The sequence below is a fragment of the Ictidomys tridecemlineatus genome, chromosome 4 (assembly GCF_052094955.1).
Source record: "Ictidomys tridecemlineatus isolate mIctTri1 chromosome 4, mIctTri1.hap1, whole genome shotgun sequence".
NCBI lineage: Eukaryota > Metazoa > Chordata > Mammalia > Rodentia > Sciuridae > Ictidomys > Ictidomys tridecemlineatus.
This window is the reverse complement of record NC_135480.1, coordinates 144,540,370-144,554,720: the sequence shown is the minus strand read 5'-3', so window position 1 is coordinate 144,554,720 and position 14,351 is coordinate 144,540,370. Positions and strand designations below refer to the sequence as shown.

Below are 14,351 nucleotides of genomic sequence, written 5' to 3'. Positions count from 1 at the left end.
TGCCACTCTGGTTTTGTGGATGAGAATGACTTATCTGTTGCTCCCCCACCTACTTTTTTTTTTTTTTTAAGAAATCAGGAACGTCCTAAAAACAACAACTATCCTAACTGTCCAACTAATTTATAGAACATTTCTAAGTTTGTTTGTCATGACTAGGGTTTATTTGCAAAAATGGGAATTTTTATAAATATGTAGAAGAAATAATAGCTATTTACTGTATTGAAAAATTTTGTGACTTCTACTTATTTCTCCCTGGAATTACACACTTTGAATTGTATCAGGACTATGTCATGACACAGCTAGAAGATCAGAAAGATATCCAGTTTACATCCACCCATGCTCTAGATCCATACTTGAGTACTTTTGCCTATGTCTCTCTTCTCCATCCTCTACAGTCTTTAGAAGTATGACTTAATCTTATACTAAACCTCTGGCCTTTTCTAATCTCTGCTCTTCATAGTAATTCCACTTGAAACTTTGGGCCCCTACCCAATGGTCAGGTACTGGAGAACTGGGACAGCTGTGGTCACTCCTTTAGAAGGAGCTGCAGGAAAGGGAGAGCACTAGAGGTGAGGCCCTCCATGGCAGCAGGCTCTGGAACAGGCAGATTTTTGTGTCTGTATTGGGGAGATATTACCATTGTTCAAATGTTTCTAATAAAACTCTATAAACTCTTCAAAGGAAAAGTACTATAAAGATCCATATAAATATTTTAAATCTCTTTTTTTGTAGCACCACTGTTCTTTATCAAAAAAGATTCTTCACCCATAGGGGTTTTTAACCTAGAGTCTTCCAACATGAAAGTCTATTTCAACATAATTGTTTTCCTTTGTAACTCTGTCTTTTATCTCTCGCATTTAAAGCATTCTGAGAGGGGTTCTTTGGTTTCATCCGACTGCCAAAGGAGGCCATGAACAAAAACAGTGAAGTCCCCCAGTGCTGAGAGATGTGGCCTCTACATTGGAGGAAGTAATTAATGCTTATCTCTCTGGGCTCTACCTGGGCTCAGAAGAAACAATTGCCCAGTGGCAGAAAGGAAATCAAGCCCTTGGTCAAGGCTATCAATACCCTTGAAGAAGCGTTTTCATGCTCCTAAATTCAGCAAATGTCTTGGACCACTCAGCAAGATTTATTCTGTTGTTCATTGGGAACATATCCACAGTAACCCATCTTAGTTCCAGAGTCAAAAAGCATGTAAGGCGCATGATAGGTACTTAATGAGTTAACACTTATTGTTTGACCGAAACTATAGTTGACTTAACAAAATGTACCTCCAGCTTCATAAGGGCTAAATAAATATGTTAGTCTTACAACAATGGTTAGGGGCAACTGTAGCATTGGCAGTATGTAAGATATATATATATACACACACACACACACACACACACACACACACACACAATTCAGAGGCATTTATTATATTCTCAGAGTTGTGTAACCATCACTACAATCAATTTTAGAACATTTTCTCCACTCCAGAAGAAAGCCTATACCTATTAACAATCATTCTCCATTCTCTCCTTCCAACCCCCAGCACTTGGCAACTAACTTAATTTCTTTTCTAAGATTTGCCTATTTTGGACATCTTGTATAAGTGAAATCGTACAATATGTTGCATTTGTATCTGGATTACTTAGCACAGTGTTCTGAAGGCTTATTCATGTTGTTAGCTTGTATCAGTATCACATTCTTTTTCTGGCTAAATAACATTCCATGTGGATATAATGCCCTTTGTTTATCCATCTGTCAGTTGATGGACATTTGGGTTATTTTTGTATTTTGTTATGATGATTAATAGTCAACGTTATTCAAGAGTACAAAGGGCCCCTTCTTACTCATGTGTCCCAATCACTTGTTCATTGGAGTTACCACTACCCAACCTGATGATTCTGCAATGTGTACACTCAGAAAAATAAGAAATTATATCCCATCTATGTATGATATATCAAAGTGCATAAATGCATTCTACTGTCATGTATAACTAATTAAAACAAATTCAAAAAATTTAAAAAGGAATGAATCAAATGAATGAATGGATAATTGAATAAATGGCTAAGTAAATAGGGAAGCTCTTACCTGCAGCACAGTGTCAATAGATGTATGAGAAATGACGGACAGAGAAAACACCACTTAGCAATCACTGTAATGGTAGGTAATTTGTGTGCAAATATTAACAGATGCTAAATAAAGATTTTAAAAACTAGAAGATACTGGAATAATTCTGGAGTATTTTCCCATAGAATACTTACCAATTAAAAGGGGAAAATGACTACATTATGGTGGAGAAACCTGACAGACACCAGCATGACCCACTTATCAAGAAATTATATCCCATCTATGTATGATATAACATGGTGGGGCAGGTAGATATCATGTGCCCTCTGTGGAGAAGCCCTGAGACCAGGGCTTGATCTCTGTAGTATCCCTGCCAGCAATGTATGACCCAAGTCCAGAGATGATAAAGCATTGCACTGATCTAGGTTGAGGAAGAACCTACAAAATGTACTTTTTGTGGTACTCTAATACCATCAAGGTTATGAAAGACAAGAGACACAGAGGACATACTCCAGGCTGAAGGAGATGAGAGAGAACGCTCCATGCAACATATGATCTGGGAGGGAAATTTGACCAGAAACTTTGGGACTTCATTGGGATGACTGTGGACCCTTGGGGTCTGAGGACTAGATGTTAGAATTGATAGTGTGGATTTCCTGACAGGGACGGTTGTTTGGTGGTTGCACAGGAAGCAGTCCTTGTTTGGATGGAACATACAGTGAGGAAAGGTGACGTCACAGGGATAGCTTGATCTCACATAAGGAAAAATGACAACAGGAATCTAGTGAGAGGAGGAGGGCACCATGAGCCCTTCACAACTGGGTTATTGGAGTTCTCTGTGTTTTTCCTGCAACTTCTGTAAATCTGAAATTATTTCAAAATAAATCATTTTTAAGGGGTGGTATTAGTACTTTCATTCTACTTGACCAAATAGCATCATAACTTAGTGTGGTAAGGAATTAGAAAAATGCACACCTGGAGCAACATGGGCACTTCTCAGACACCACTACTTTTCTCTTCCTCAGCCAGGCTCAGGTCAGGGTCTGCTCACAGCAGCTCTCAACTCTGCCAAAAAAGTATATATTAATGGAAAAAGTTGTTTGAATACCATAGTACATTTCATAGCCATAAATGAATCTTAATCAATCCCAGTAGCAATTGGCTATTTAGGAGCAAGGTGTTATCTCACTCCTGCCAAAGTCAGGTCCTGACATTTTGCTAATTTTGATGGAGAATTATAGGCTGGGAATTCCAGAACAGATTAATAGCTAAAAGGAAAAAAAAATCAGATCAGATCTTTCATACCTTATAGAAATTTCAATGTTATTTCTTGGCAAGATGTGGGAAGGAAGAACTTAATATAACTGCAATGGATGAAATTTCCTTTTTTTTTTTTCACTGTTTTTCTGGGGATTGAATCCAGAAACTAGTGCATGCCAGGCAAGTGCTCTACCACTGAGCTACCTCCTAGCTACTGCAACAATCTTAAAACCCATACCCCTCCTTAACAGTTAATCTCAAAAAAAAAGTCTGCCTCAATATTAATAGTGTTCCTCTGTGTGATAACAAACTAATTTCTGTCCATATTGTATTATGCTTTCCAACCCTCTTTTAGATGAGTAAAGTATATTTGACCCAATTTTATAATTTAGGAAACAAGGAACACCTTGTCCATGTTTACATGATTAGTCAGTCCTAGAGTTGGGAAGAAAGTCTTCATACATAGTTTGTGGCTTTCAAGAAGATCCTAAGACGTACAAGGGCATCTCAAATAGTCCCCTTGACTTTGGAGGACTCTCCATCATGCATTATTAATGGAGTGCTCTCATCTCTGGCAGGCACAGTGCTCTACCTTTACCAGCAATGGATGTGTCCACAGAACAGACAGTCCCCATCCCTAAGGCAATAAATCATCTTAGGTGTTGTTTGTTTGTTTTTCATGCATTGACCTAGCCAACAGCTAAAAAGAGTTATAGAAAATCTTAAAATGTAGATTTGGGACTGCAGCCTCTTATTTCAGTTTCCTACTCTCTTTTCTGTATATTGAAGGCTGAATATAAAGTATTTACTATAGTGGGAAAAAAAACATAGATACAAGTTTAGACCAACAGAAAATATAGAGACAGAGATTTACATGAACAGCAGAATTATAAATGACCTTTGATTGGCTTAATACATGAGGCAAAAATAAGATCATTGTTTCTCTTAAAATGAAAGACTCTGCTTCACTTCTTAGTACTTGAGGGAAGTAAAATCTTTCCAGCTCTGAGTACATCCTTTAACTTTGGGTTCACATCTGTACTGGAGTCGGAAGCTTGTCAGTGTCAGGATAAAGGGGGCACCAAGGGTGGGAAAAGAGTCACAGGCTGGGGTTGGAGCTGGTGCCAGTCACCCTCCTGGTCAAAAAGAACTGAGATCCTAGGACCAGAACACACTGATGAAACTTCATTAAGATTTATGAGGCAGGGGTTGGGGCTAGGGCTCAGTGGTAGAACACTTGCCTAATGTACAGGAGGCTCTGGGTTCAATCCCCAAGGCTACTCCCCACCCCCACCACCAGCCCCCCCAAAAAAGATTAAGGAGAATGCAGAAAACTTACTCTGATTAAACAAATAAGAATTAGAATTGACAAGCTAGAGTTGAGAGATATTTGGAAAATAGGACAGTTGGCCAAAATAGACCACCTCTTGGAATCCTAACAGTCCAACTCATAAATTTGGAGCTAGTTAAAATTCTGGAAAACACTTGGAGGCAAAGGAAGGTGGCAGCCTCAAGGTATAGGCCTGGGGACATGAGAGAGGAACTGCAGAAAACAAGAAACTGTTGTGAACCTTGTACGTGCTGGGCTTTATGCTAGTCATTGAGCAATGGAAGAGAATAGTAAAGCCAGGGAAAATGAGAATATACACAAAAGAAAATGCTGCTCCTTTTAGCTGAACTTAACTCCCATGGCACTGGGCTGACTGTAGATTAAGATTAAATGGAGAAGGGGCACCAACCACCTTGTTGAAGCATTTATCTGACTTCATGATTCACAGCTACTCCTTTTCCCAAATCCTCCATGATCTACCAGCAGATGTTCTCAGCATCCAGGTGTGGCCACTTGATCAGATTCAAGGACTTGTGGGTGGCATCTTATTGCACCTACAACTTTCTGATTAAGAGAATATGCTGGGTGGACCCAGGGAAGGCTGGAAGTGCCAGGGGCTTACTGCCCCTCCAATTCTGGAAGAAAGACCCTCCCCCAATGGCAGGTGAGAGCTGGGGAGTAAAGATCTTGCCTTCTCCACTCCTACAGGGGACAATCCAGCTATAGCACCTGCTCTGACAGTGTTGCACTCTGATTTTCCTGTCAACCTGCTCATTAACATATGGTACAAACTTCACCAGCACCTCCTGGGACAGCCATATAAAGAAAATATTCACCTCACACTGATGTCTTATATATTCAAAACTAAAATAACTTCATTAAAATTTTATATGTATTGACCAAACCTGTCTTGATGTTTCTGTAGTGTTCCTAAATTGCCAAACCGTAGTGTTTGGGGTAAAGTTAGGTGCCTGAATTGCTGGCTCAGCAGGGTAGCTGCAAGAGGGTGGCATTCACTGGCCATTTCCCTGGCATTAGGCTCCGCCTTGGAAAGAGGTGGCCTGTCCTTCTCCTAGCCAAGGAGAAAACTAGATTTCTGTGGGCTGTCCTTATTACTTGCTTTGACATCATCAAATTAGTCAAATGTGAATGTTTCTTTCATGCATCGCATTTAATAAGCACAAACCACAGAATATTTTAAATAAGTTGACAAAAAAATGTAGAGAACATCTGTAGTCAAGATTAAAACTCAGCCAACAAATTGACATCTGGAGGGACTGAATCGATGTTATGTTCAAGTGTAACAGAGAGACAAATATATTGGCATGTTATAAAATCTTCCTTCACCCTTCCCAGAAATCTACAGAAATGAGGAGGTGAGGAAAGAGAGAGAAGAGTAATTTTATGCCCATTTTAAATTTTGGTTTGAACAGTTGCAGAGAATGTTTTGGCAAGAAATACACATTTCCCAGCTGCCTCTGGGAGAGGAAGTTCCAATCTATTTTATAATATCCTTCTCTCAATTAAACATTTCCTTGGGAAATTGCCTGGAAAGTTTCTAACAACCAAGGATAAAATAACTTTTTGGTGAAATCGCCACATCCATATGAGGCAGGATATTATAAGGACCAAAATAATACTGCCAGGCGCCAAGCTCTTTCAATGTGCTCCTTAGCCCCTTGAATTTATCAGGTAAATAGCTAATCTGCCAGAAAAGTGTGCATGAATTTGAAGGTGCAGAATCTACCTTGACCTACTCACCTCCCCAGGCTCCTCTGATTATGTGAACAAGATTGGGTTATTTAAATGCAAGGTGTTGGTTGAGATATCTTAGTGCTTGTGAGCATGTTACTGAGCAAAGTAGCTCCAAACAGCAGAGGAAGTAATCCTATGTTACCAAAAGACTAAGGAATCCCAGGACTAAAGGCAAGAAAACAGCTTGTATTTGGTCCTCTAACAATTACTTCAGAAAGGAGAGAGAGAGAGATTCTTGGTAGCAGAATTTCAGGCAAATATTGCCTATTGGGCAGGACAGTGTGTACATCAGAAATTTGGAAAGAAAAAGAGCTAAGGGAAAAGACCCAGTTCTCAACTGAATGCCCCATTACTGTTACAGTAAGAAGAGCAAGAAGAAATATATGCATATCGACAGCCTCTCCCCATTACCCACCTTTTGAGAATTATAAGCTTTAAACTGTGGCATTTATAGATACTTTTGTACCCTAGATAATTCATGTCCAAAGCACAGTCCATCCAGTTTACCGGCTTATAGTGTCCAGTTTGAAATAATCATTCAACAATGGCAGCAATGATTGTCCCCTGATTGCACAGGATTTCCAGGGAAACTGTCTGAGGTCTGATTTCAGGTCAGTTCTCACCAAGCAAATGAGCCTGATCCAATGGGATGGGCCACAGGGGAGCCTGGGGTGAAAGCACTGGAAATGCCAGATTCTTCCCACAGTCCTGTAGATAGGCAGCTGCTACCCATTCACCCGGTAACCCCAGTGAGGGGCAGAAACAGCAAAAGCAGGGAAATGGGTGGTTAGCATGTAGGTAGTAAACTCCTAGTATATCCAGGTACTACATCAAGTGCATTATATGGATTTAATATGTATTTAAATTTAATAAATATAAATAGAATTCACTGTGCTAAGTACTTTATGTATTTACTATAGAACGGAGATAGAGCCACACAGAATGTTACTGGCAGAGTTGAGATTTAAATCTCCATCTGCTTCTTTCTTCTATGTCATGAAATATCCTGTTCACAGAACAGATGCCAATCTTGTGTTTTTCTCCCTCTCCCTTCTGTATCAAACAGGTGGAGATGGCACAAATGCAAATTGTAGGAATCTGTGGGCATCACAAAGGCTGGGCAGACACTTCCTAAGGGATCTGTTAAAGGCGTGATGGGGTAGATTTAGACACATAAAATGTTAACACTGAAAAGTACCTTAGAAATCAGAGCCTTCTATTAGTCCTGAGAAAACTAATGATCAGAAAGGTTAAAGTACTTGCATGAGGTCACACAGCATGTTAGTTACAGAGTGGGAACTTTGTTAACAAATCAGAATTCTTTGTACTGGACAAGGCTCCTCCCTTTAAATATGTGAGAGGTGTCTAGTCAATGTGAATAACACAACAACAGAAAGCCCTGTTTTTTTTTTTTTTTTTTCTAAAAGGGGGTGTGGATTAAAACATAGAAGGGATTAGGTATTCCAAAAGCTCTCCAGATTCTTATCTTTGGGTCATGAACTTTGTTTCAGTCTCAGATTCTAATGAGTTTGGACAAATTCCAGGGGTCGCAGAACATGCGTGTGAAATGCATATGTTCACGTTCACTTGGTAATAACTCAGTTGAATGGTTGTCAGAGACACACAAAACCACACATCGGTCCAGTCTGGCATACTCTCTGCGCGATTTATGGGCCACAGCAGGGAGGCCTTCTGGGTGCGAGCTGGCTCCTGGCAGGGGCTTCCTGGTGGCTCCAGCCGCCTCCACGGTTTCGCCCCTGCTCTTCCCAGAAATCCCGCCTCAGGCCATTGAACCTCATCTGTGTTTGCTCAGAGAAAGGGCAACCCTTTCTTGCCCTCACTTAATCATGGCAAGAGGCTGCTCAGAGTGTTATGGTTTGGACGTGCAATGTCTCCCCCAAATCTCATGTTCTGAAAGCATATTCCCCAGCACAGCAAGGCTCAAAAGTGGGTTTTTTAGGCAATGATTCAGTCATGGGGGCTGTAACCTCATTAGTGGATTAATTCATTTGGTGGGTCAATAATTGGGATTACTATGTGGAACTGTAGGTAGGTGGGGTGTGGCTGGAGGAAATAGGTTACTGGGGGTATGACTTTGAGGATTATATTTTGTCCCTGGCCTCACCTCAGGTCCAGAACAATGAACTCTGCCAACCAAGGACTGAGACTTCCGAAACTGCTAGCCCACAATTAATTTTTTCCTCTCTAAGTTGTTCTCATCAGGTACTTTGGTCACAGTGATGGAAAGCTGACTAACACATAAGAGTTTTTCCCACGTAGGAAAAAAAAAAAAGAGTGTCTGTAAGCACACACGGCAGCTTGAGGCCTGAGGGAGAGACTTGGCTGGTGTCCTTCATATCCTTTGTAGGCCTCATCTTGCTTAATCCTCACAACAGCCTGGTGAAACAGATGATTTCTTATTGTTGTTTTCATCCAGTTTTACAGAGAAGAAACCAGAACTGAATGTTATAATTTGCTTGGGTCACAAGTTTAAATGCAAGACAGAAAATAAAATACATAAAATACAGAAGTAGCTCCATGAAATGCCCACGGACCTGAGGGTGAACAGTTAGAAGGGCCATGCGAGGCTGCCTCAGGGCTGCAAGCCTAGAGGTGGAAGACCCAGGGCAGGGATAGACAGACAGGCTCATTAGGTTGGTATTTAACCCAGTAATTTTCTCCTATGTTATGATTTTCCTTAGGCTTAACCCCCGATGCCCCACAAAATAGAAGAAAAATCCAATACGTCAGTAACATAGCCAAATTGTTTTGTTGCCACCTGATGAAAAGAAAAGTTCTTTTAGAGAGAAATGAATATAAATATATATGGCAATAGGACACAAAATTACCCATTTCATGTGCAGAATTAAATAGGACATAGTCTATGTAGTGTATGTAACTACCACAAAAATCAAGTTAACAATACCTTCATGACCCCTGCAAAAGAAATTCCATATCCATTAGTAGTGACTTTTACCCAACTGTAAACAAATACTCATGTACTTTATCTCTAGGTTTTCAATTACAGACATTTCATATAAATGTGGCCTGTGCAACAGACTTATTTCACTAAATGTAATGTTTTCAAGTTCATCTATGCTGTGATGTGAATCGAAACTCCGTTCCACTGTATGGTTATGCCATATTTGATATACACTTTCATCAGCTGGCAGACATTTGGACTGTTTCCATTTTTTGGTCATTGTGAACACACCTCTCTATATATTAGTATTAGTGTTTTATTTAGAGATATTTTCATTGTAAATATTCTTTGGAAAAATAAGGTCTACTCAAATTCTCTGTCATTTAAATTGGGTTATCTTTATCTTATTGAATTAAAAGAGTTCTTTATATATTCTAAATAGTGATTTTTTTTTTTTTTGGTACTGGGGATTGAACCCATGGGTACTGAACCAATGAGCCACATTCCCAGCACTTTTTATTTTTCATTTTGAAATAGGGTCTTGCTAAGTTGCAGAGACTGGCTTTGAACTTTGGAATTTCCTGCCTTAGCCTTGCCAGCTACTGGAATTATAGGAGTGCAGCACTGTGCCCAGCTGGACAGTGATGTCTAATTAAATGTACAATAATTTTCTCTCGTTCTCTGGGTTTTCTATTCACTTTCTTGATAGTGTCGTTGACAATACAAATGATTTAATTTTGATCGATTCCAGCATACCTACTATTTTCTTTAGTTGTTTATGCTTTAGTGTCATAGCTGGAAAACCACTGTCTAATACAAGTTCAGGAAGATGCACTCCTAAGTTTTCTTATCCAAATTTTATGGTTCTAGCTCTTACAATAGGCCTGTGATCCATTTTGCCTTCATGTACACATATTATATAAGGAAGAGATCCCAATTCATTCCTGTGTATGGGCTCTCCAATTGTTTGATAAACCAATGAATCCTGCCCCCTTGGAATTATCTTGATATCTTGTCAAAATAAATGTGAGGGGTTTATTTCTGAATGTACAGTTCTATTCCATTAATCCATCTATTCTTTTTTAATCTTTGTTTTAGTTGTGGATAGGCCTTTATTTTATTTATTTATATGCGGTGCTGAGAATTGAAACCAACACCTCACACATGTCAGGCAAGTGCGCTACCACAGCCCAAGCTCCAATCCATCTATTCTCAAGTCAGATTATACTGTCTTGATTGCTGCAACTATATAGTAAGTTTTCAAATTGGAAAGTGTTATTTATAACTTTGTTCTTTTTCAAGTTTGTTGGCTATTATGAGTTTCTCAAATTTCCACATTATGTTTAGATTGACTTATTATTTCCTACATAAAATCTAGTAGGAATATTGCATTGAGTCTATAAGCCAATTTGATAAGTAATTTCGTATTAACAATATTAAGTCTTCGGACCCATGAATACAGAATGTCTTTCCACTTATTCAGATCTTTGTTAATTTCTTTTAACAGGGGTTTATAGTATATAATATACAAATCTTACACTCATTTAAATTTAACCCTAATCCATTTTATTGATAGTATAAACAGAATTGTTTTCTTAATTTAATTTTCAGATTGTTCATTACCAATGTATAGAAACATAATTCATTTTTGCATATTGATTTTGTGTCCTGCAATCCTGTCAAACTCATTTATTAGTAATAGTCTCAGTGGGGATTCCTTAGAATTTTCTATATGCAAATCACATCATCTGCAAATACAAATAGTTTTAATTCTTTCTCTCCAGTCTGAATGTCGAACTTTTTCTTACCTAAATTGCAGACTAGCCTCTTCAGTACAGTGCTGAACAGAAGCAGTGAATGTGCTTTTCTTTTATGCATGATTTTAGAAGGAAAACATTTAGTCTGTCCCCATTAAGTACAATATTAGCTGCGGGTACTTGATTCAGCTTTTAAAGATCCTTTATTTCTATAGATACTCTCTGTATGTCTGTCTCTCCATCTCCCCCAACCCCGACCCCATCATGTACCCTTCCTCACTCTTCTATTTCCTCTGCCTGTTTTCCTCTGCTTTCAGAGAGCCTTTGCCTGAGGTCAACAGAAGCAGGAGGGATCTGCAGGAAGATAACTAATGCAGCTTGTCTACATACCTGCAATGAATTCTTTCATTTCAGGGTTCATTTTAACTCATGTCTATCTCCCTTAGGAAGGTCAATTCTGACCTTTCTCATGTAGATATTATGGGATGCATCTTTAATTTTAGCTACCTGGATGCCTACCAAACTTTTGGTTGTTTTTTTGCTTCTTGTTATTGTTATTTTTGTCACTATTAGTAGTGACCCAAACAGATTTCTGCCTCAGTGGTGTGACTCTCATTATCCCCATCTAAACTTCAATTGATTTCTACTTTTAACTGAGGAAAACCTGAGAGTAGATAAGGAGTTTTGCCAGTCCTGTTAAAATAGGCTTTGGCTATTTGTACTGTTAAAATAGGCTTTGGCTATAGGCATAGCACATGGAAAGAAATATCATGCACTTATGTTCAATTATGCTTATGCTACACAACACTCATTGAAGTAATGACCTTTTTTTGTTTGTATTAAAATATCTATTCACATCATGAAAAGAAGAAATATGGGTTTAAAGTACTATTGTGTATCTTGGAACTAATCTTTAACTATTTGCAATTATAATTCTTTGTTTTGTGATTTCCTGTGAATCAGTAAGAGACTGTTTCCTTTTGCTTTCACATTCTCTGTTTAGCTCAGAAACTCAACATGTTCAAACTTATAACCTCTAATGTTTCAATCACAGGTCAACATCCTTCCCCTCAAAACTCCTTTAGTACTTTTGACTCCTTTGGAAGCTTTGCTTTCCTCCCCGGTCATAGAAACTTACAAACAGAATAGTAGAGATAAAACTGTGGGTCCTGAGTTTCTAGAATAGCAATTATCAAACATCAGTGGGCCATGAGAAACATCATGGAGGTTTGAGCCCCTTTCCAAAGATTTTAGGCAGAGACCACTGGGTTTCCAACACAGCCCAATTCCTCCTTTGCTGACCCACAGCTAGGCCCCATACCCCAGCCTACCATGATGCAGGGTGCAGCTGGAACTGTGTTCTAAGGGAGTATGAATGGACAGTATGCATGCTCCAAGCAGGGCCCATAAATTTCCCCATGAATCATTGCACAACCCTTTGCCTTTCTAGTTTCTTGGGATGGTAAATTCTTCTTCTTTTTTTTTTTTTTAAAGAGAGAGAGAGAGAGAGAGAGAGAGAGAATTTTTTAATATTTATTTTTTAGTTTTCAGAGGACACAACATCTTTATTTTATTTTTATGTGGTGCTATGGATCGAACCCAGCGCTCTGCGCATGCCAGGCAAGTGCGCTACCACTTGAGCCACATCCCCAGCCCCTGAGATGGTGAATTCTAAATTAACCCTTTCCTTTTTCTTTTCTTTGTTTCTTTTTCTTTTTCTTTTCTTTTCTTTCTTTTTTTTTTGATGAGACAAATTTCATATAACACAAAATTCACCATCCTAACCATTTAAAAACTGAAAAACATGAGTAACTCTTTTTAGTTCATTCAAGACGTGGCACAACCATCAACACAATATAATTCCATAATATTTTCATCACTCCACAAAGAAACACTACACTTACTGGATATTACTCCCTCTTCTCCCTCATACCCACTCCCTTGCAACCACTAATCTGCTTTCTGTCTCTATAAATTCATCTATGCTTGACCTTTCAAAGAAATGTAATATTTTGTGATAGGGTTCTTTCATTTAGCATGATGTCTTCAAGGTTTATCTATGTTGAGGAATATAGTAAAATTTCATTCCTTTTACAGTTCAATAATATCCTACTGCATATATACACCACTTTTTATTTCTCTTTTCATCGGGTGATGGATATTTGACTTGTTTCCACATTCTGGCTATTATGAATTACACTACCATGAACATATGGACATAAGAACATGACCATGAACATATGAACAAGTATTTTTTGAACATAGTTTTTTATTTTATTTTCAATTCACATAGGTATGATTCTTCTTGGGAGTAGAATTTCTGGGTCACATGGTAATGTTATGCTTTCCTTCTGGAGGAAGTACCAAACTGTAACACTTTACATTCTTACTCACAAAGTGTGTAGGTCCTATGCTTCCAATCCTTGCCAATACTGACTCCCATCTATCATTTTTAGAACAGCCATTGTAGTAGGTGTGAAGAAATATTTCCTAATGGTTTAGGTTTGCATTTCTCTGATTATCAAAAATCTTGAGCATTTTTCATGTACTAATTGGCAGCTTTTATATATTTTCTTTGGGGAAATATTATTCAAATTTTTGTCTATTTTTTAAATTAGAGTATTGGAGCTTTTATTATTGAGTTTTAAGAGTTCTTATATTTAGGCTATCTTGACTTGATTGACATATGATGTGAGGTAGGGATTCAAATTTATTCTTTCCCATGTGGACATTCAGTTGTCCTACCACCGTTTTTTTGTTTTGTTTTGTTTTGTTTTGTTTTTTAAGCCATTGTTATTGAATGGGCTTGGCACTCATGTTGAAAATAAACTTACTGTAGATATATTGGTTTATTTCTGAACTTTCAGTTCTATTCCTTTTATCTAAATATCTGTTATTAATCTAGTGCCACACCATTTTGATTACTGTAACTTTTTTGAGATTTGAAAATAGGAGGAGTCTTCTAGCTTTATTCTTATTTCTCTACAGTGGTTTGACTATTGCAGGCCTACTATGATACCATTTGACTTTTATGATCAGCTTTTCCATTTCTACAGAAAAAAAAGTTTAAATGTCTGTCCAATTTAAAGAGAGATCACTTTGAATCAGTAGATCACTTTGGAAAGTACTATAATCTTCACAATATTAACCTTCCAATCCGTATTACAAATGCCTTTCCATTATTTCATTTTTAATTTCTTTCAACAAATTTTCATAGTTTTCTGTGTATTATTCTTGTACCTTCTTCTTTAAATCTATCTCCAGGTATTTT

At 38.1% G+C, this 14,351-nt stretch overlaps 1 long non-coding RNA gene across 3 annotated transcripts in view; it reads right to left on the bottom strand.

Annotated features, from left to right (window-relative positions):
* Positions 1-14,351, bottom strand: part of LOC144377269 (uncharacterized) — a 528,176-nt gene that overhangs the window by 201,107 nt on the left and 312,718 nt on the right. For all 3 annotated transcript variants that reach the window (XR_013438091.1, XR_013438089.1, XR_013438090.1), the window contains one exon: positions 3,031-3,120. This is a non-coding gene — a long non-coding RNA (uncharacterized LOC144377269). The remainder of the gene's footprint in view (positions 1-3,030; positions 3,121-14,351) is intronic.